General features: G+C 38.4%; 1 protein-coding gene and 1 long non-coding RNA gene across 11 annotated transcripts in view; both read right to left on the reverse strand.

The window, feature by feature from the left end:
- Positions 1–21,610, reverse strand: part of PDE4D (phosphodiesterase 4D) — a 1,112,988-nt gene that overhangs the window by 652,155 nt on the left and 439,223 nt on the right. The window lies entirely within an intron of this gene.
- LOC309624442 lies at positions 1,435–14,852 on the reverse strand. Its single transcript, XR_014241927.1, has 2 exons — positions 12,586–14,852; positions 1,435–12,267 (listed from the first exon to the last, which is right to left on the reverse strand). It is a non-coding gene; the product is annotated as an uncharacterized lncRNA (long non-coding RNA).

Genomic DNA, 21,610 nt, shown 5'->3' on the forward strand with positions numbered 1-21,610 from the left:
GAAGAGGTTAAGTAACACTGAGGTGACGTCAGTATTCGTGGTTTACTCCACGTTTCTACCTGGTACTGTGCAGGGAGCCCTTGTTCTAAAAGGAATTTTTAAAAAAATCTTCTGAGGAAGGCAAGACATTGATACTTGAAATAACCTAAAATGATGCAAAACAACTTAGAATTAAATGTAAATTACATGGTAGAGACATCAAATGTTACAGGAATCTAGAGAAATGAGAAAAAGATGTTTCAGCTGTTGTGTGGGATTACAGCAATATGCCGCAACTGGGTGGGAAACCATCAAGAGAGCTTCTGGACTTCTGAGTTGAATGCACAACCAGTCCACGCTCTTCTTGCCACAGTCTGAAGTAAAAGATCCAGCATAGAGATCTCAGGACTAGTAGGGAGGCAGCTTTCAAACTAAGTCAAAGGCTTGGGAGGGACCACGTGTCTACAGTACTTTTTGAGAAGCAGGGCCAAAGAGTACTCTGCATCCCCATGATCATTTGCTCCTACAAATCACAGACTGGCAACTGACTGTAACAAGTAACAGTCTACGTATTTTTATTTTTAGTTTTCTGGAACTATAGTTGACTTACAATGTTGTGTTAATTTCTGCTGTACAGCAAAGTAACGCAGTTATACATATCTACATTCTTTTTCATATTCTTTTCCATTTTAGTTTATCACAGGATATTGAATATAGTTCCCTGTGCTCTACCGTAGGTCCTTGTTGTTTATCCATCCTATATATAATAGTTTGCCTCTGCTAATCCCAAACTCCCAATCCTTCCTTCCCCCACCCCACCTCCCCCTTGGCAACCACAGTCTGTTCTCTGTATCTGTGAGTTGTTGATTTGTGGCGTATTTTAGATTTCACATATAAGTGATATCATACGGTATTTGTCTTTCTCTTTCTGACTTATTTTGCCTGAAGGCTTTTGAGAGGCTCCTTATTTTGTCTGAAGGCTTTTGAGAGGAGCTGGTCTTTGACCTGGAGATTGGAGAGAGGCAGCAGCATGCTAGGGAAAGGAAGGAGAAAGAACAGCATCCTCTACAGGGACCAGAGAAAGCCCATCATGTTTTTCAAACTGTGAATGGTTGGCTGAGGTGTGTCTGGGTATGTACTAGAGGGGAGGGAAATAGCCCTGTCCCCTCTTAGCAGATCACGTGCTAATAACCTTGGTCCCTGACTTTCTACACTGTATGGATATTTGAAAGGTTGACTTGTGCTTTCATCTCCCACTGGGCCATTTAAAACCATTACCAACCTGAGGGGTCAGGTAGGACAGAGATAGGAAGCATCACATGCATGCATGCTCAAATCCTATCACGAGGAACCTTACCTACAAACTGATTTGTTGTTTGAAAACGTTACGACACTAAATGTAAAAAGAATGCAAGCCCACATATGGTGCTGAAAGATATTTTGGATTTATTGGTCTTTTCTTTTTTTTTTTTTTGAGATTGGGAGATAGCAAGAACATGAAGTAACAGGGCGTGCTTTAGAGTCCAAAAGCAAATCTATTTAGAGCAAAACCATAATTACATATGCAGCTCTTATGACAGGGATGGCAATATCAAATCAACATTCCACTTCAGAAGACCCACATCAACAAGCATTTGATTCAAAGAATCACCTTCATCAGCACAGACTATCACCAGTGCATCACAGATTTAGATAAGGCTAAGGAACCCAATCTCTGTGTCAGTTGCCTAATTTCCCTGAGAGCAGAGGTTTCACTTGGCACTTGGGCCTGAGAGAGGCCTCAAAGTGGGCAATTAGCTTGTTGGGTATGCGGTTCACTTTGTACCTCTCCATTACCACATTCTCCATCAGAGGAAGCAGAAGAGCTTTCAGTGTCAATGGCTTTTACCACCTGAGATCTTGAAGCAGAATTTCTTAACCCATTCATCTCTACTGAGAACTGGGGAAATGTATTACTCTCATAGGTCTGTAAGAAATTATAGTTTCATGGAACAGACAGAAGGAGGTATGCTAAATTAACAAATGCTTTTTTTAAGGGAGAAGTGGGGAGTAAGAATCAGAAGTACCTGTTACAATTTAATACACTAAATGTGGCAATAAATTATAGCTATACAGCTGGTGGTTACAAGTATCTCAAAATTTGTTTTAAAATTCAAAAGGTTGAGTCTTCTCACATTACCTTCCAAAATTATATAAAAGACACCAATAGAAACAAAACTTACTAGATCTCAAATCCATTTTAAAAGCACAGCACCAACCTTTTGCCCACCCACGCGAGTCTCTGGGCTATTAGAAAAGAGGTATGGAGTAGAAATTAAGAACATGGGCTTTGGACCCATAATGCCTAATTCAAACACAGGCAAACCTGAGCACCCAAGAAGTGGAGCTATCTGTGATGATGATGTGGTGATGACAATGAGATGACGATGATGATGGTGGTAGTGGTGGTGGTGATGATTGCAGTGACTGCAACAAAGAGGAAGATGGGGAGGATGATTTGATGATCAAAGGTCAGTGGAGCCTTGTCTATGGACTGACTTATACCACTTTCCTGAAAAATACTTACTTAAGAAGCAATAATAGAGAACAAGGGATATTTAACATCTCTATCCCTTTGAAGCTGAGACAAAAGGCAATTTACTTTTTTCAAACTATTCCCAAGTCTAGATTGATGCAAAGTGTCAGTATATCCCTCATTTAAATCACTGTCTACTACTTAGATCCAATTTCAACAGTCTATCTTCTGAGAAAATCTTAGTAGTTTCTTCTGCACAGGGGCTATAGAGTATTGATCAGACAGCCACAGGCAGGACCCCTTGAGCTTGTACAGGTAGATTTAATCTAAGAGTGGGCTGAAATTTCAATAGTAGTTCTACAGGGATCCCTGGTCACAAATTTCAATACCATGCATGAGGAAGCTGCATAGCCATTACTGAACTGTTTCCAGTTGCCAACTAAGAATACCTAGAAAACTTCCAAAAGGGAGAACAAAAACATTCAAAATTGCAGGGCTGAGGGATTACAATCTCTGTTGGTTCTGGCCTAAAGAGAAATCATCCGTTAATTGTAAACACAACTAATATAACTTTTCAGTAGTCAGCTAACGAGAAAAAACATTTTTGATATTATATCACTTTACCAACATCCCAAGTTTGGGCAATTATACCTTCGACATTTTTATTTTCCTTCTATAAATCATGTGCCTCAGGTTAGAAAAAACCAACTTAGGCATTTTATTACAAATCAAAATAGGATAAGAATACAACTTTGCAGAGATTAAATAGAAATGGTCATCTCTTCATGATTCACATTATTGCATTCCAAAAATTATATGGGAGGAAAAAATTACCAGGTGTAACAACTATATTTATATAAAATACCCAATAAATGGGCAAAGAAGGAGAATAAATTTATCCACGTTTTATATAAATGTATACATGAGGTGTTTGGATACTTATTTATACTTATTTGCCTCCTAGATTTCCCCATCCTCCTGTTCTATAGAACTTCAAGCCCCTTCCTCCCTCCAAAACTCACTCTACCTGCCCCCAAACCTCACCTTCTTCTGCATCTTATTTACCAATGACCAATAACTGTTAGGTAGTTAGACATGAGCAGGTCCCTGCCCCATCCTGGATGGAGTCATCTTTCCCTCCCCCACCTGGACACTGGTGACCAGAACACACCCTGAGATCCTCCCTGTTGTGGCCAAGGACCACTGCTAGGTTTCCAGCCATACCAGGACCAAGCAAGATTAAAACCACCAGCACAGCTTGGCAAGGGCGCACCAAGACCTAAAAGGTGACTCAAGGTACCCGGGGGTTCATTGTGCCACATTTGTAACAAATCAGCATTGCAGTTCCCACCCCCGCCACCGTGGCTTTTGCTTGGGTGCTTACGGGTAAGCGTCTGCGCACTAGGAGAAAAGTTACATAACCTAAAGCTGTCAATCAGCTTGTCAGTCAAATGACGCAGGACACAGGGAGGGACCACCACTCTAAAAAACCTACCCCTGCCCCATTGCAGGGCTGTTTCTGGTTTCCAGACAACCCGCTCTCATCCTTTCTCGAGAGCATACTTCCGCTTTTGCTTAATAAAACTCTTACTACTTAAAAACGCTCTACACCTCTCAACTGAACTCTTTTCCTTGAAAGGGCAAGAACTGAGGAAATCACCAATCCACCAGTGATAGAACTACTTATTAAATGACCAGTCCCCTCCTCCCAAGTACACTCGTACAACATGACAATTATATCTACTACACATTCACGGAATTAACGCCCTTCTCTCAATCTCTAGAACTACCCACCCAGCTTATGCCCTTGTGATGTTTTGCCCAAGCCACATCAGTGACCTCCTTTAACACTCCTGGCCTCCAATCTTGTTCTTGCATTCTTATTCTCCATTCAGCCTCCAGGATCTGACCTCGCCCCCTCCCCCCACTACTTGGAATACTTCATGGTTCCAGGACAAACTCAAAGTCCTTAACCTGGCACACAAGGTCCCTAGAAATCAGTCCTTGTTTATTTCCAGCTTCAGATCTTGTCAATGACCCTCCATCAAACATGCCATGTGATTCCTTTGCCTCAACATCTCTGCTTCTGCTACTCCCCTCCTCCTGGAGCCTCCACCTTCCCCTCCCCCAAGCCCACCCTCACTCCTTAAGACTCACCTGAGATCACACCTTTCCACTCCACGTGAGACCCTCTCCCATAAAGCCCTGTGCATATTGCTAATCAGGGCACTCACCACGTATTTTTCCTCTAATCTATTTAAATCTCTGCTCTCTAACCCCCCCAATTTGAACTCCTTCAATTTGAACTTTTAGGGAGATGGGCTTTATTTGTGTTATTTATTTATGCTAGTTTCTCCAGTATCTAGAACACAGTAGATACATTTAAGAGATTTGTTAAATGAATGATTGAGTGAGTGAGTGAATGCCTTTATCTAGAATAATTAGTACTGAAAAGCAAATGTATGGGGATATATGTATATGGATAGCTGATTTACTTTGTTATAAAGCAGAAACTAACACACCATTGTAAAGCAATTATACTCCAATAAAGATGTTAAAAAAAAAAAAAAAGAAAATGTAAACAAGGCAGAGAAAATGTCATTCCTCAGAATTCAGGGATGGGGTGGGGGATGAAGCCCTCTAACACAGACCCAGGGAGTTTCACAATTAGGGCAGGTCTCATGGTGAGGATAGAAGTGCTGATTTTAGAAAGCTAATACTCCAAGAGGAATGCCTAGGTGAGGAGATGAGACCAGCAAGACAAAAAAGGCTGCATGGTGCATGGTCAATGTGAATCTTCCTCACAACACTTCAGGGTTTTGGCAAAATTGTCAAATTCACCCATGCTACAGGTTCTTGGATTTCTCATGAAAAATAGCTCAACTACTGGACAGCTTTGCATTCAGGTTTGAGGCCCCGCAGGAGAAAGAGCACCTACAGGTGGATATAGAGGTCTGAAGGCAGAGAGCAGTATAAAGATGTTAAGTGTGGCCTTGGCATGGAGGTCATGGCAAAAGTTAATCAATTCTTCATGGAACAAGAGAGCCCTAGTCAATAGAAATATGGCAGGAGAGAATAAGGTGGGAAGCTGGATGACAGATGAATTCATATATCAACAGCAATCTCATCTAAAAACAGGTTTTTGTCTGCTATGCATTTATTAATTATAGTCTGCCTTAAAAAAAAAAAAAAAAGATTTGGTGGTGCTAAGGAAAAATAAGAAAACAAGTTATTGTTCAAAATGCATCCCACAGGTACCATAGGTGAAAAGTGAGCTTCTTAGCAGCCAAAAGAGAACATAATCTTTTACAGTTTGAAGTTATTCAGACAACATGGGGCTATTCTTGATACTGAAGCATCAGGTAGAAATGTTCCCTGGGTCCTCACAGAGGAAACATTGTGAAACAATGAGCAATAGCTTTATCATAACGTTTTGCGAATACGGTACAATATCAAGAGAAAGAAATTTATTTTAAAGAAAATAAAAAGTAAATTTATTCTCTAAACAAACTTTAGAATAATGACCTAAAAGCCTCCTGTTCTTAAGCATAAATGTACATGGATACACTCCCTCATATAAACCACAAATTATTGTCTGTTTCACATCAGATTTTACATCTCACATTGCATATCTCACTTCAACCTTGATGGACTGGACAACTGTCAATAAAAGAAACATGTCTTATTTTTAAAAGCTTTTTATTGTTCATATCATCGGTTATTTTCAGACAACAGTTATTTAACACTCGGTTAGTATCACCCTCTATGGAGGCAGCACCTTACACTTCAAATAAGCCTCACCCAAAGAACAGATGATACACACAGACTCACACAGCATTACAAATTAATGATAATTCAGAGAGGCACCATGGAGCTTCTACTTGAGAAGGAATTTCCCCTTTGCATACTGAAGGGGGTCTGGTGGTGTTTCCTTTGTCCAGAGCCGACTTCCCAATGAAATGTTTCCACTTTGCACCCTTTGGGTTCAGTTGTTCAACCAGTTACAATTAGTTAGATTAGTAACTGGTTGAACAACTGTAACCAAAGAGTACAGACTGACGTGTTGAGGTCTACTAGAGAGTGGTTTGCTAGAGGAGGTCAGCAGAGCTCTGTCTGTCCTCTTCAATGTTTGCATGAATGACTTGAAGCAAGATAACATCCATTCAAGAGAAATTCATTAAACACTGATTCAGCGTCTAGCATTTGCCTGATATTGTGACAGGGACCAAGGGTACTGAGCAAACTTCGTTAGATATCCCTGATGCCAAGCTGGGGAGGGAAAGACAGTGACAGAAACAGAGACAGTCTATATTACACAACAGGAAATTTAACACTTGGACACTAGCTAGGAAAATCTGAATGAAGAAAAAGATTTTAAGGAGTGTGAAGGAGATAACCCCCTCAACTGACAAATTTCCCATCAGAGTGAACATTCAGTCATTGTCAACACTATGGAATATACCTGGGATTTTACCTTTATTTAGTCACTCACACAATAGTATGTAGGTGACAAGTTAACAAGTCTTCTTTTACAATGCAAACAAGAAAACAAAACAAAAGCCCAGCTTTATTAATCTAAAAGCAGAGGACGCTCATCTCCCCAAGGCTTAGGCCACTCCCTGATATTAATATGGATACTTTGCAAAACTCGTTTTCTCAAGCACCAAATTTTTATTTATTGTAATTAACGCACCATGCTTAATGGGATTCTGGCTGCCTGTAGTAGTTACTCCATTTCCCTAATCAGCAAATACTTCTGCCATGGACAGAATTCTGTATCAGGGCGTATCAGGCTAATCTGGTCATCCGAATTTTGTGGATTCTTTTTCAGTTCTTCAGCATTGACTGAGAACTTCAAGAATTACCAGCACTGTGCTTGGAACTGAATAAGACCTGGAGAGAACACAGTTAAGTTCCTACTCTCAGAGAATCCACCAATCCATTGGGTTGTTTGCTACAACCCAGTGAGATTAACAGGTGGTTATTTTCTGGTGTTCAAGAAACTAATTTTTTTTCCATTGTAGTATGCATCAGCAATGAACATTTACACAAAGACAGCATAGTGTCCACAAACAAGCTTTCAGTGGGGTCCAACTCTGAGGTTAAATGACATCTCTCAGGTTTTAGACTAAGTGACAACGTAGATGTAAAAGGAACACAATCCAATTTACATGTAAGATGGGGAAAAAGTGGAACTCTGTGGCCAGGATGCTTCAAAATATTTTCTTTGAAAGATACATGTCTTTCTATCAGATTTATTTTAATTTTCTGAAACTCTGTATAACGTAATACTCCAACTACAGATATTAGTCAAAGCTGTTTAAAACCAGCCTTCCCTTATTTACAAAAGGCAGTTTTTATAAGACAACTATCAAGGATAAACACAAAAAGAAATGGAAACTTTTCCATTTCTAGCAATTCACTGTAGTAAACTGGCTGTGTAATGAACACAGCTGTTTCTGTGGGAGAGTTTTTCCTTTTTTTTTTTGGAATTTAATATTGCCTGTGCTCTTGTGGCATGAATATAGTAAATGAAAGATTGTTCTGGGCTTGATAAGAGAGACAAGAAACAATTGCTCCCACTGGTCCTCCCCTGCATTAGTAACCAACCTCTTATCTGGGGCCTCTTAGGTAAGAGCCCATCATTTGTCATGTCAATTACACACAAACAAAATGTTCTAGGACTTGTCTTGCCACCTTCTTTAAACTGAAGAAGACACAGACCCAGAGGGGAGGCAGTTATGAAGATAAAGTTGAAAGGAAGAAAGGCAAGCCTCAAATATAAACACAGGGAAGAGTCTCTTATTCCCTACACTTCTCACTTTTCAACCATTAAAAGCTGTTTCTCACTGAATTCAATTCTTTTAAAAAAGAAAGCAAGACAGTTTTCCCAGGTTATGGTATATATATCTTGTTGTGCACTTGCTTAGATGATTTTAACACCGTATTGAATAAAATTAAGAAGGCTTTTCCTGCTAATTTGCCCAGAGCCTATGTGAGTTGCTAATGTTGAGGGCTACATTTTATCCAGTGCTTAACTTGGTGCCAGGAATTGTACACGGCACTCCACATACATTATGGTATTTATTCTTCCCAAGAATTTGATAGGATAATGCTTATCACAGCAGTGCAGTGATCCTACTTACCTTTCTGTGAGATCCACTACTCTAAATGGTGGATTATAGCACAATGTTAAAAGTCAGGGCTCTGGAGTTCAATGGTCTGTATCTGAATCCTTGCAAGAATTTGGGCAAATGGCAAAATGAAGAAAACAGTACTACCAATCTCAGAGGATAATTCTGGAGATTAAGTCTGATATGTTTGCTTGATCCATCTGTAGACCTGTACCTTGACCTCTGGTACCGTACCCTTCCAGAGTTATCTGATGTTTTTAAACTTGCAGAAATGAAATACAGACCCTAACATCCCCAGAGACACTGGTGACTTGAAGGCTAGCCTGGTGAGTCACCAGGTTCCATTTATTTGGTTATGGATAATGTTCTTCACCCAAGCTAATCCCTTTACAAAAGTTCATTTCTGTTCTTTTTCCTGAACCTTCTCTCAGAGCCAGGGGAAAGTGTGGCCATGAGGATTTCACGGTTATTTGTGCCCCAGTTGGTTTGGCTACTTCAGATCAGGAAGTAGCTGGGTTGGATACAGGGGCCAATGACAATCCTTTCAGCCATTAGCTTAAGGCTGACTAACCTGGCAAAAGCTCACCTTCCTGAGCAAGACTGGGGATTCAAATAATTAAAGGCTAGGATATCAGAAACAATGTGATTGGACCAAAGGGCCAAAGTAATGGGAGCCTGACATTCTGGGCTGAAGTTATAAGGCTATCAGGCCTAGAACTATCTCTCTAGCCCAGAATGTGAACACAGCTCTACCTGACCTAGGTTTTTCTCTCAGTGTGGCTTACAGAGGCTTCAGGGAGTTCAGCTTGTTTATGGATGGTGCTTCATGGTTTAGGAAGAAATGAATTCTACAATGCACATCTGCTTACGAGACATGACACATTTATATAGATATTTTCAATATAGCAGGGTAGAAGCAGGAGTAGGAAGAGCACAGAATTGTATCACAGTGAGACACAGATCCTTTTTCTAGCTCTCTCTCCTTAATATATATATATTTGATAAAACATATATATATTTGATATATATATATATGATAAAAATAATGGCTCCTAATAAATATTACTGAGTAGTTTTCTCAAAACTTAAAGAAGAGAGTATGCGTATCAGTGATGCTCAATTGTTTTTGGTTATGGACAACAGAAAACAAATTGGGTCAATCATAATGAGACGCTTTGAATGAAACCAGTAATACAAACACAGTATCCAGTAAAGTTTGATAGCAGAATATCAGCCAAAACAGCAGGAACTTACAGCATGAAGTAGGCACCTCAGCTTTGTTAAAAACTTCTTTTCTATTTCTTGGTGAAATTGTTTTGTTATGATTAGTAACAGCATATGTTTAAAACCTATGCATCTCCTTAGCTATACATGTGAGGGCTAACCAGAGACTGTGATACATTTATCTTCAGCTAAAAACAACATGCTCATGTTCAGAGACAGTAAATGGTAAAACAATGGGTTGATTCTATACCTCTTCTGTGAATGAATTCTTCAATTCAAAAAATATTTGTTGAGTCACTGTTTACCTAGGCACTGGGGGGAATTGGACATGAAAATATACGATCCTTGCCCTTATGGAGCTTGCGGTCTTGTGGAAACTCATCCACAAGTTGGTCACTTCCAGTTGCTGGTCTAGTTGCAGGGCCCAGCGAACTCTGGCCCTCAGGCCAAACCAAGTCCCTAGCCTGGTTTTGAAATAAGATTTTATTGTAACACAGCCATGCCCATTAGTTTACATATTGCCATGGGCTACTTTTGTGCTATGAGAACAGATTTTAGACAGAATCTTTATGGCCCCCCAAAGCCTAAAATATTTATTAACTTGGCTCTTCATTTAAAAAAAAGTTTGCCAATCTATGGTCTCACGAATGACAGAACTTATCAATTTCAATTAGACCTAATATTTTCAAACTGGGAGTGCTCACATGATTACAATCACTCAGTCAGAGACTAGTGAAAAATACAAAATGTTGGACATGTAACCAATATGGATTACTTTATAAATGATAAATATAAATTAATTTATAAATTATACAAATATATTCACACAATATATATACTGGAAAACAGAGCTGTATTATATATGCTGCTATAAAAAGATATCCAGGAGAATTTATATGTTTAAAAAAAACCCAAGGTACATACAGTATTTACAGCATGTTCTTATTTATGTAAAAAAAGGGGGGGGATTTATCTACACATACATATTTTTATATTCATTGACTACTTTGAGAAAGTTACACAAAATTCGTATAGTTTTGTACTCAAACAGAGACATATCCTTTGGTACTACTAGAAATTTTTATTATGTTGTTATACAGTTTGAAATAATGTATCTTAAAGTATTTCAGCACAAGTAGTGTAGTGTGTGTGTGTGTGTGTGTGTGTGTGTGTGTGTGTGTGTGTACGAGGGAGAGAGAGAGACAGAGAGACAGAGAGACAGAGACAGAGACAGAGAGAGACACAGAGAGAGAGAGAGAGAGAGAGAGAGAGGCCAAAAACGGCTATTCGTAAGAGCATGAACTATTGCTATCTTGAGCTGTAACTCAAAGCGTTCTCACAGGTGAACTGAGTGGAATTCAAGAAATGTCATTTGATTCAAAAACTGTACCCTTACCATTGATGAACAGGGATATACAGGAATCTAAATGGTGTCCTCCCCCTAGGGCTCCAACAGGGTCTTGTGTCCTGTTGCCTTAAGTGGAATCTGTCACCAAATTCTGACTAGAGATGGAGCTAATCCTGCCCCAAGAACACTGTCACATCAGCCTGGCATAAATCTTTCATTAAGACACTTATCAAGATGTCTAAAGGACAGATTGCTGAGTCTACGGAGTTTAGGAAAACAGGCTGGATGGCAGTTTGTACCTCCTCGACAGCAAGAGCCTGCAGGGTGTAGATGAAGAATGCCACCTGCCGAGCCAGTAAACAAAGGATGTTGCAGCCATCAAGCCACCAGCCACTGCAGCCATCCCAGCCCACACACAAAGAAAAGGGCTAAATTCATTAACTTGAGATGTCTGGTGTCTCTTTAATTGACAGTAATCTTTTGATGTTCCAACTACTTGGGTTTTCTGGTGTGGTTTTCTTTTCTGCAAAAACTCCTATATATCCTGGCTGCTCCCTTACCTCTTCAGAACAGTCCCTCAGAGGGATCTGAGAGGCTGTCTCCCCGGTTTAAGTCCTCAGTATGTCCACTGAATAAAACGTAATTCTCAACTTTGAGGTTGTGCATGTTTTTCAGTTGACAGAGGAAATCACAATTCAATCCAATATTTGCTTTTGTTGTTATGTTATACCTAATGGCTTGGTTGTGAAGTGGAGACCTACGTACTTTATTCTCTTCTAATTAATGTAGGCTAAGACAGTCACCAAAAAGAACCTGATAACTAGGAAGGATCAAATTGCTATATTAATTCACAATGACTAATGTAAAAATAAGTGATTAATCTTGATAAAAGAGGGATTACCTAAGCCTCCCATTAATGAATGTTCCACTTGCTTACTTCAAATTAGAACATGAAAGTCACCCTGACTAAAGTTTTGAGCACTGGCTCAAAATTCTTTCTTTTTCATGTGGATTGTCTTCTTCTTTTTTTTTTTTTTTTTTAATCAAGACTATCCCCCAGGGCTTCCCTGGTGGCGCAGTGGTTGAGAATCTGCCTGCTAATGCAGGGGACACGGGTTCGAGCCCTGGTCTGGGAAGATCCCACATGCCGCGGAGCAACTAGGCCCGTGAGCCACAACTACTGAGCCTGCGCGTCTGGAGCCTGTGCTCCGCAACAAGAGAGGCCGCGACAGTGAGAGGCCCGCGCACCGTGATGAAGAGTGGCCCCCGCTTGCCGCAACTAGAGAAAGCCCTCGCACAGAAACGAAGACCCAACACAGCCAAAAATAAATAAATAAATAAATATTTAAAAAAAAAAAAAAAAAAGACTATCCCCCAATAGGGACTTCTCTGGTGGTCCAGTGGTTAAGACTCCACGCTTCCACTGCAGGGGGCACGGATTCTATTCCTGGTCAGGGAACTAAGATCCCGCATGCCAAGCAGCGCAGATGGAAAAAAAAACAAAAACAAAAAAAAAAATGTATTTTCAGCAACACTAATACTAAGTCTTATCTGGTGTTGAGAATGGGAATTTGGTGGTAGAATAATAACATTTAAATTTGAAAGGTGCTTTAAAGAATATCTTTTTCATATGTCACTCTACTGTGGGTGAAGAATGCCGCCTGCCATATCAGTGAGCAAAGGATGTTGCAGCCATCAAGCCACCAGCCATTGCAGCTACACCTATGGTGCACCCTGAGGGGATTCAGGATGGAGAAAACAGGATACTGGCCCTAGATAGTAAAGGCACATATCAAAGGAATGATTTTAATGAGCCCAGACTCTTGCATGTCCCATCCATAGAAAAGTGCTAAATTTATTAACTTGAGAAGTCTGCTTTTTCTTTAGTTAACAGTAAGTTTTTGATGTTCTGACTACCTGTTTTTTGTTTGTTTGTTTGCAAAAACTCCTATATATCTTAGCTCATCTCTTACCTCTTCGGAGCAGTCCCTTAGAGCTGTCTGAGAGGCTGTCTCCCCGGCTTAAGTCCTTAGCAAATCCAAATAAAACATAATTCTCAACTTTCAGGCTGTGTATTTTTTTTCAGTTGACACTTCTCATCGTTTTATATCAATACAAGAGAAAAATAGAAGTCCATGAATGTAAAGGAACTTGCCTCAAATGACCAAGCTAGAGAATAAACCATGATCAGAGCCCTTAACTTGTACCCTTCTCCTCTGTAAACCCAGGAAGAAAAATTAATGTTGAAGAAAAAAGTGTTTAATACTTTCAGCTAAGCACATAAATTCCCAGGAACTCTTCTCTATAAACAGAAAATCTAAGCTCTTCAAAAGAATGACACCTCTTTTGCTATAACTCATTCTTTGAAGTAATTTCACAGCTGAAAGCCTAACATTGATTTCTGGGTAGTTTTACAAAGATAGAATTTTCTGAAAAAGAAACTAACATTCCAAGGAAGAATATGGCATTTGAGAGAGGAAAAGGATTAGTGGTGCCAAGAGCCTGCTACTCTGCGAGAAGTTTCCAGATAGCAAGAAACACAGCAGGGAGTAGAAAGAAATGGAAATTACAGATGAAGTTGCTCTTCAGGCACAAACTTGGTTTCTGACAGCTCTTGCTGAAAAACCTGGGAGAAGCTGAACAGAAACATTGGTCCAGAGGCAGCCCCAGGGCGCAAGTGCTCAAGGCTCTCCATCTCAGAGTAAATATTGCAACTTCCTCTTATCCTTCTCCTACTTGGGCGGGGAGGAGGATGGCCTAGGAGAGCATAAGACTGAGAGGCAGCTTCTCATGGAGAATTGCTGGGTGCAGAAAATAGCATGTTTAGCTTAGAGCCCAACAACCGGTTTTTCAAAAATAAAGGAAGTAATAACCATTAGCATGAGAGCACAAATCCCAAGCCTCAATTACTTTACACAGAGCTCTGCAGGAGACCACCTAAAGCAAATGTGGGGCGAAGAGAAGGCTCCAATGCATTGTATCAGGTTTACTGATTCCCTTCTGGGGGCACAGCATGGCATCGAGGGCTTTGGGGATTATTAGGGAAAGAGAAGATGTGCTTTACATCCTTGAGAGTTTTCTGACTCTAAATGGGACAGAGTAAATATGTGCATGAGAACACGTCACAAGTATATAAACAATTACACAACTAAACAGTACTCTGCTGGTTCAGTGTGGAGGGAAGTGGGAAGAATTCAAGTCAGGGGCTGAGACAGGGATGAGGCAAGAACGATTACACGGAGAAGTCAGATGAGTTTTACAGCTGAGATCGGACCTGGTTACGCTGAAAAGTGCAGAAGGGGCTTATACTCGATGGGAGGCAGGGAAGTAGGAAAACCTCGACTTAAAATATGAATAAAGAGGGCTTCCCTGGTCGCACAGTGGTTGAGAATCTGCCTGCCAATGCAGGGGACACGGGTTCGAGCGCTGGTCTGGGAAGATCCCACATGCCGCGGAGCAACTGGGCCCGTGAGCCACAACTACTGAGCCTGCGCGTCTGGAGCCTGTGCTCCGCAACAAGAGAGGCCGCTATAGTGAGAGGCCCGCGCACCGCGATGAAGAGTGGCCCCCACTCGCCGCAACTAGAGAAAGCCCTCGCACAGAAACGAAGACCCAACACAGCCAAAAATAAATTAATTAATTATTTTTTTTTTTTAAATGACAAAAGAATCCACAAAGGCTTCTGAAGCCTCCACTGCTGCAGAGAACTTACTATTTATCTAAAATGAAATGTGGGAATTCTTGCAAAGGACAGAACTCTAGAATTCGGCATGTTAATAATTCAATGAGAATGTCTATTATACCCTAATCTCTCAAAATCTCATTAGTAACATAATTGTACTTGTTCTCAGAAAAGGGAAAAGAAAAGGCTAATCTCAAGTAACAAAAGTAATATTTAACTGAATGTCAACATTAAAAATGAAGTAATAAGATCCAGTCTAATACTATATTTCACTGATATCAGCACTGTTACTATAAATCCTATAGATGTCATATTTTGATATTTAAAAGTCACATATCTGAGAAAGACAAATGATATCAATTATAGGTGGAATCTAAAATATGATACAAATGAACATATTTACAAAACAGAAACAGACTCACAGACATAGAAAACAAACTTATGGTTACCAAAGGGGAAGGCTGGGGGAGGGATAAATTAGGAGTTTGGGATTAGCAGACACTACTATATATAAATTAGATAAACAACAAGGTTCCTGTATAACACAGGAAACTATATTAATGTCTTATAATAAACCATAATGAAAAAGAATATGAAAAAATATACATACATATATATCTGAACATATATAATATCTGAATCACTCTGCTGTACACCAGAAACTAATACAACATTATAAATAACTAGACTTCAATTTAAAAAAAAAAAAGAGCAGAAAACTAAAAACAAAACTTTTAATTAAAAAAGTTTAGGTCTTTCTGACTCCAAAACTTTTTCATTTTTTTTTTTTCAATAAATAGCTCACTATTTCAGAAAAAAAAAAAAAAAAGTCACATATCCTACTTTCAATTAGACAGCAAAGAAATGGGTTAGCCAATCGCTACCCACATGGAGCACTGACAGCCACCAGAGTCTGGTAAAAATTTTACATGGTTTTATAATTGATATTAACAATAGCCTAACAAGGTGCCATAAATCTATGAACATTTTACAGACAAGAAAAACTGAAATGTAGAAAGTTGAAGTAATTTGCCCTTGCTCACAGCTAATAAAGGGACAGAGACTCAAAAACCAAATGTATTAACTATTTGATCTAGTGCCTCTCAAAAAGTTCTCTCATGCCTTCTCTAAGAGGACTTACAGATGAAAAGCTACAACAGTTCCACTCCGCTGTTTCTCACACTGTTTTCTACGGGTGTCTTACCAACATCTTTATGTCTTAGGGGAACTCTTAATAACTTCATTGGAAAGTTTTCTGCATTCTGACAGATCATACGCCCAGGAATTTTTCTTGATAAAAAAATCTTTATTTTGTCCCAGGAATTCTCATAATTGCCCTTAGTATCACCCCTTAAATCTCTTTCCCTTGAAGCATTTATTCTCTGTTAAAAATAAAGTAACTAATATGTTCATTTATTCAGCCAGGCTGTAAATACTCTTCTGTTGCATAATATTTCAGGTCTTTCATCATACTTTGTTCTGCTCTTTCCACTCCCTTCACATTGTCTGCATTTTTTTTTTTTTTTCCCCACTAGGATAGAGCTGCTGTGCCCAAGGCTCCGACTAAAAGCTGGTTGGGAATCACAATCAGAACGGATTGTTAAGTCATTTCCTACAACCGACCTACAGTTCCCAGTTTGTTTGTTGTTGTTTTTTTAATCCATACCGCTTTGTTCTCATGCCTTCATCACCTTCAATGCTGAATTATTCCGGGATTTTTAATTGATAGTATATTATCAATACATTCATTATACATCTTCCTTCTTCTGTGTATTATGGACACATTATTTGTTGTTGGTGCCTCAACTGGGGAGGCTAGTTGAGGGGGAAGCTTATAAAGCTTATGTAATGTTGAAGTTTTATTGATAGCAATTCTCATGAAATTTTCTTGTTGGGTAAAAAAGGGGAAATGGTCAAATGACATCTATGATAATTTGTGGATTTTACTTATCCACGCAGTCTTTCATTAGCTCTCATATTTAACTGCAATTTCCTTTGTCAATTATATTATCAAAATCAAGTACCTTTTTTTTTTTTCAGGAGTTTTTCAGAAGTTTCCCCAGTGACTTTGAATTTGACTTCCGATACTTGGACTTGCATTGACAATATTCAGATAGTATAGAAACTCAGCATTTTTTTCTACTGCTTTTAGGGTATAAACTGCTATGAGATGGCTAAAATAGCATCAAACTAAGTCATCCTGGGGCAGACTCATAAGTAAAGAACAATAATTCCTCATTATCTCCAGCTCCATCTATTTCTACCATATTCATTCTCTTTCCATAATCTCACAATCTTATTCTGCCTTTCCGGTCTAAATGATTTCATTCTGTCTGTCTCTCTCAATATCTTTCTCTCACTTAGTCTTCACATATCAGAGAACCGCAATGATACAAATACAGAAATAACTGTTAAGTTTTGCACGTGTAAGTTGTTTTTATGAAAATCCAAAGTTTTAATGTTGCCAATTAAAACCCTACTACTGTCACCAAAGATTTATTACCAGCCTACAGAATTCATCCTGCCCAAGAAGTACTGATAAAAACTGGTATGTATTCTGTCCAATGAGCTTTAAGCTATTTTTAAAATATACTAGGACTATGATGTATTTGCTATATGGTTTTTTATAGAGTAAGTTTAACTCTCAAAGAACTGTACATAAAATTCATTTCACAGTTACTGAAACTAGAAAAAGGCTCCGTGCAAGGGCCTAAGATTTATGCTCTATGTTCATTATAGATAAAGAAACAAAGATGACTTTTTTTACTAGTTTGTGAGTGAACAGTTCAGCATTAATATTTTACTATACACTGTGGAATATTTAGTAGTTAAAGTTATTTATCATCTATAAATTTAAATTGTAAGTGGTCTGCCATACACATTGTCATTCTACCCTTAGATCTTCTGTGACATAAGTATATGTTTTAGGAACATATGATAAAGTTATAATAGTCTTGTTTAAATTAGATGCAAAAACTGACAGGAAAAAATGGTTAATGAACATTTGAGAAGATATACAACTTTGCTAGCAATAAGGACAAAAGTAAATAATTAAAACAATAATGACAGATATCTAACAAATAGACAACAATTTTTAAATCTGATAAAATGGTGGTGACAATGCCATAGACAGATAACACTCATATGCTGATTACGGAGAGTAGACTTGCAACCATTCAGAGAATAACTGCATTACTCAGGGAAATCGTTAATCCTATTCACCCTAAGACCCAGCAATTCCACTTCTGGTTATGTACCTCAAAGAAGCTCTCCGAATGTGCACAAGCAAACATGGTACTGATATTCACTGCAGTGTTTAGTCATTCATTTGTTCATTTCACAAATATTCATTGAGTGCACAGTTTTATTTGCTTGGGATTATCTCTGGGACTAAAACAGACAATTCTCCGTGCCCTCATTGGTATGTTCCAGTACTGTTTTTGATACTAAAAAGTTTAAAAGGATCTAAATAACCACCAATGAGGTAACAGGCAAATAAAGAAGTGTACAGTCATAAAATGGAGGGAAAAAACACTCTTGAGTGAAAAAAGCACGTTGTAGAATGCTACTTGCAAGATATGTAATTTGTGTAAAATTTATAACCACATAAAACATAACACAATATTATGGATGCATATGTGTGTGTGCATGTATGTAAAAGCAACATAAAAATGAATAAGTAATATACACATTAACTGCATGACAGTGCTTGACTGCACAGGGTGAAATGGGATGAGGGTGCAGAATAAGAGGATTCTAATTTGTATCTATAATTTTTAAAATATAAATATGACAAGATAATAAAAATTTGATTCTAATTGGTCTGCACATGTATTTATTATATTGAGCTTTGAATTTTCTATATTTTTAATATTTTAAAAACTGCTGGGGCTTCCCTGGTGGCGCAGTGGTTGAGAATCTGCCTGCCAATGCAGGGGGCACGGGTTCGAGCCCTGGTCTGGGAAGATCCCACATGCCGTGGAGCAGCTGGGCCCGTGAGCCACAACTACTGAGCCTGCGCGTCTGGAGCCTGTGCTCCGCAACAAGAGAGGCCGCGATAGTGAGAGGCCCGCGCACCGCGATGAAGAGTGGCCCCCGCTCGCCACAACTAAAGAAAGCCCTCGCACAGAAACGAAGACCCAACACAGCCAAAAATAAATACATAAATAAATAAATTTTAAAAACTGCCTAAGGTACCCATAAAATTATTTTTTTATAATTGTACATAAGCACATTTTTATAAATGCCTATAGGATAAATTTGTAAAAACATTGGTTCTATCAATAACATGACCTAATCAGTTTATTACAGAGCGACTGAAAACTTACAGTACATAGAGCATAATGAACCAAGATAAATTTATAACAACTACGTAATTATTACACAATCAAATCAACTAAATACAAATTAGTAATACATAGTAGTATTTTCTTTTCTTTTATTAAAAAAAAAAGACAACAACAACTACATGATGAGAAAGGTGCTACTGAAAAGGGAACAGTGAAAAAGACTCATTAGGTGTTCACAGGGAATCCTGCTTCACTTAGCATTTAACATCTCTGAAAGCCATGGAAATAGAAGGGCGTGTTAAAGGTTCAGCCTTACCTCTGCCTATAAGTTTACTGAATTAACCTAGTGAACCACAACTAGATGATTGTTTACCAGGGCTATACAGCCATTTACCTAGATTCTAACAAACTCCTATAAAAGACCTATATGGATCGTACTTACTACGCTGTGTGACTTTGGGAGAGGTACTTAACCTTTCTGTGCAACCAATTCCTTACCTGTAAAATGTGGCTAATAATAGTATTAGCTATCTAAAAGGGTTTTTTGTTATTTGCTATATCAAGCACTTACATTGTACTTTCAATGTGCCATATACTGACACAAAATATGTGCTGTTTGTTAAATACGTAAACAAGCTAATCCAGAAACCATTTTCATGTTCTTTAGATTGAGGTACATTCTATTTGCCCCTACGTATCTTTTAATAACTAATCCAATACACTTTTATAAAATTCTTGAGCTGTATCACAAAACATTCTGTGTCATGTAAAGCACATTAGAATCCACTTTACATGCAAATGTTTATGTAATCTTACAACAGATCTGAGGAGTAATTATTTAAAATATAAATGTCTCAACATCTTCAGTATGTCATTGGAATATAGGAAAAAACTATTTGATTCAGCAATTCCAAATCATCACCCTTAATACAAAACACAAAACTCTAATAATAAACAAGTTATTTATTCAAATACAACGTAACTCAAAACTGTGTGGCTTTCCAACGTTGTGTTAGTTTCTGCTGTACAACAAAGTGAATCAGCAATTATACTCCAATAAAGATGTTAAAAAAAAAAGAACACTTACAACTTAATAAAAAAAAAAAAAAAACAACTGTGTGGCTACTAAGCATATACGAGAAACTACATAAAATCACAACCAGGTTGGCTCTAAATCTGCACTGGTTTCTCCACTGTCATGGAGTCAAGCATCTATTACTAGGCACTGATAAAAAATTTTTTCTCATTAAGCTCATTGCCAAGCATAAATGATGGGTGATACAAAAAATGATACAAATGAACTTATTACGAAATAGACCCACAGACATAGAAAACAAACTTGTGGTTACCAAAGGGGAAGGGGTCCAAGGGATAAATTAGGAGTTTGGGATTAACAGATACTACTATATATAAAATAGATAACCAACAAGGACATACTGTAAAGCACAGGGAACTCTACCCTGTATTTTGTAATAACGTATAAGGGAAAAGAACCTGAAAAAGAATATATATATATAAATATATATATATATCTAAATCACTTTTCTGTACACCTGAAACTAACACATTATAAATCAACTATACTTCAATCAAAAAAAAATTAAAACTAAAAAAAGCTCAATGCCAAGCAGGAACGATGGGTGTGTCACTGATGGAAAACTAGAAGAAATGCTCCCCGCCATCATTCTCTCCCAGCTGAATCTCATTAATTGACCCCAGGGTATTTTCTCATTTTGTTGCCCTGCTGCATCAAGCCTTCATCCACTTCATGACCCTCAGTGCACCTCAGTCAGCGTGGCCTTCACCTGGAAGAAGTACCCACTGTCCAGGAGAGGATGTGTCCTCACTCACAGAGCAAGGCCACTCAGGGATGCTTTCCCTGCCTCAGGGACCGGTGACTCCAGTGAAGAAAGGAGCCACTGGGGGAACCCATGTAAGTCAACATCGTATCTTCTGACTCACTGTCAGCCCATCATTGTCTTTTATAAATGTCTTTTGTTTGTAAAGAACATAAAAATTGAATTCCACATGCAAGGTAAAGACACAGCCATGATTCTAGAATGACATCTAACATTTCTGCAGTAATAAAAAGGAATAAAACCTTTCCAGAAAAATACAGTGCTTAAACAAAAAATTTACATGTTCAATAGGAAACTATGGAAAATTATTAGGATGGCTATTCAACATCCCGGATTTATTAAATTGAGGATAGCTCTTCGGGTGTGTGTTGGCTTCATTAAGATTTAAGGCCTCTGATAGTTGCAATGATTAGAAGCATTCTAGTTTGTTTCCATGCCAGCTAACACTGATAATCCCTTGGCAAAAGTAATAACAACAGTAGTGATAATAGCTGATAACATATCATTTACTCTAAAATAGCATACTCTTCTAAGCATTTTACATATATTGACTCATTCGATCTGCCAACAACCCTACTTT

This window comes from Balaenoptera borealis (genome assembly GCF_965194805.1).
Source record: "Balaenoptera borealis genome assembly, chromosome: 2".
Lineage (NCBI taxonomy): Eukaryota > Metazoa > Chordata > Mammalia > Artiodactyla > Balaenopteridae > Balaenoptera > Balaenoptera borealis.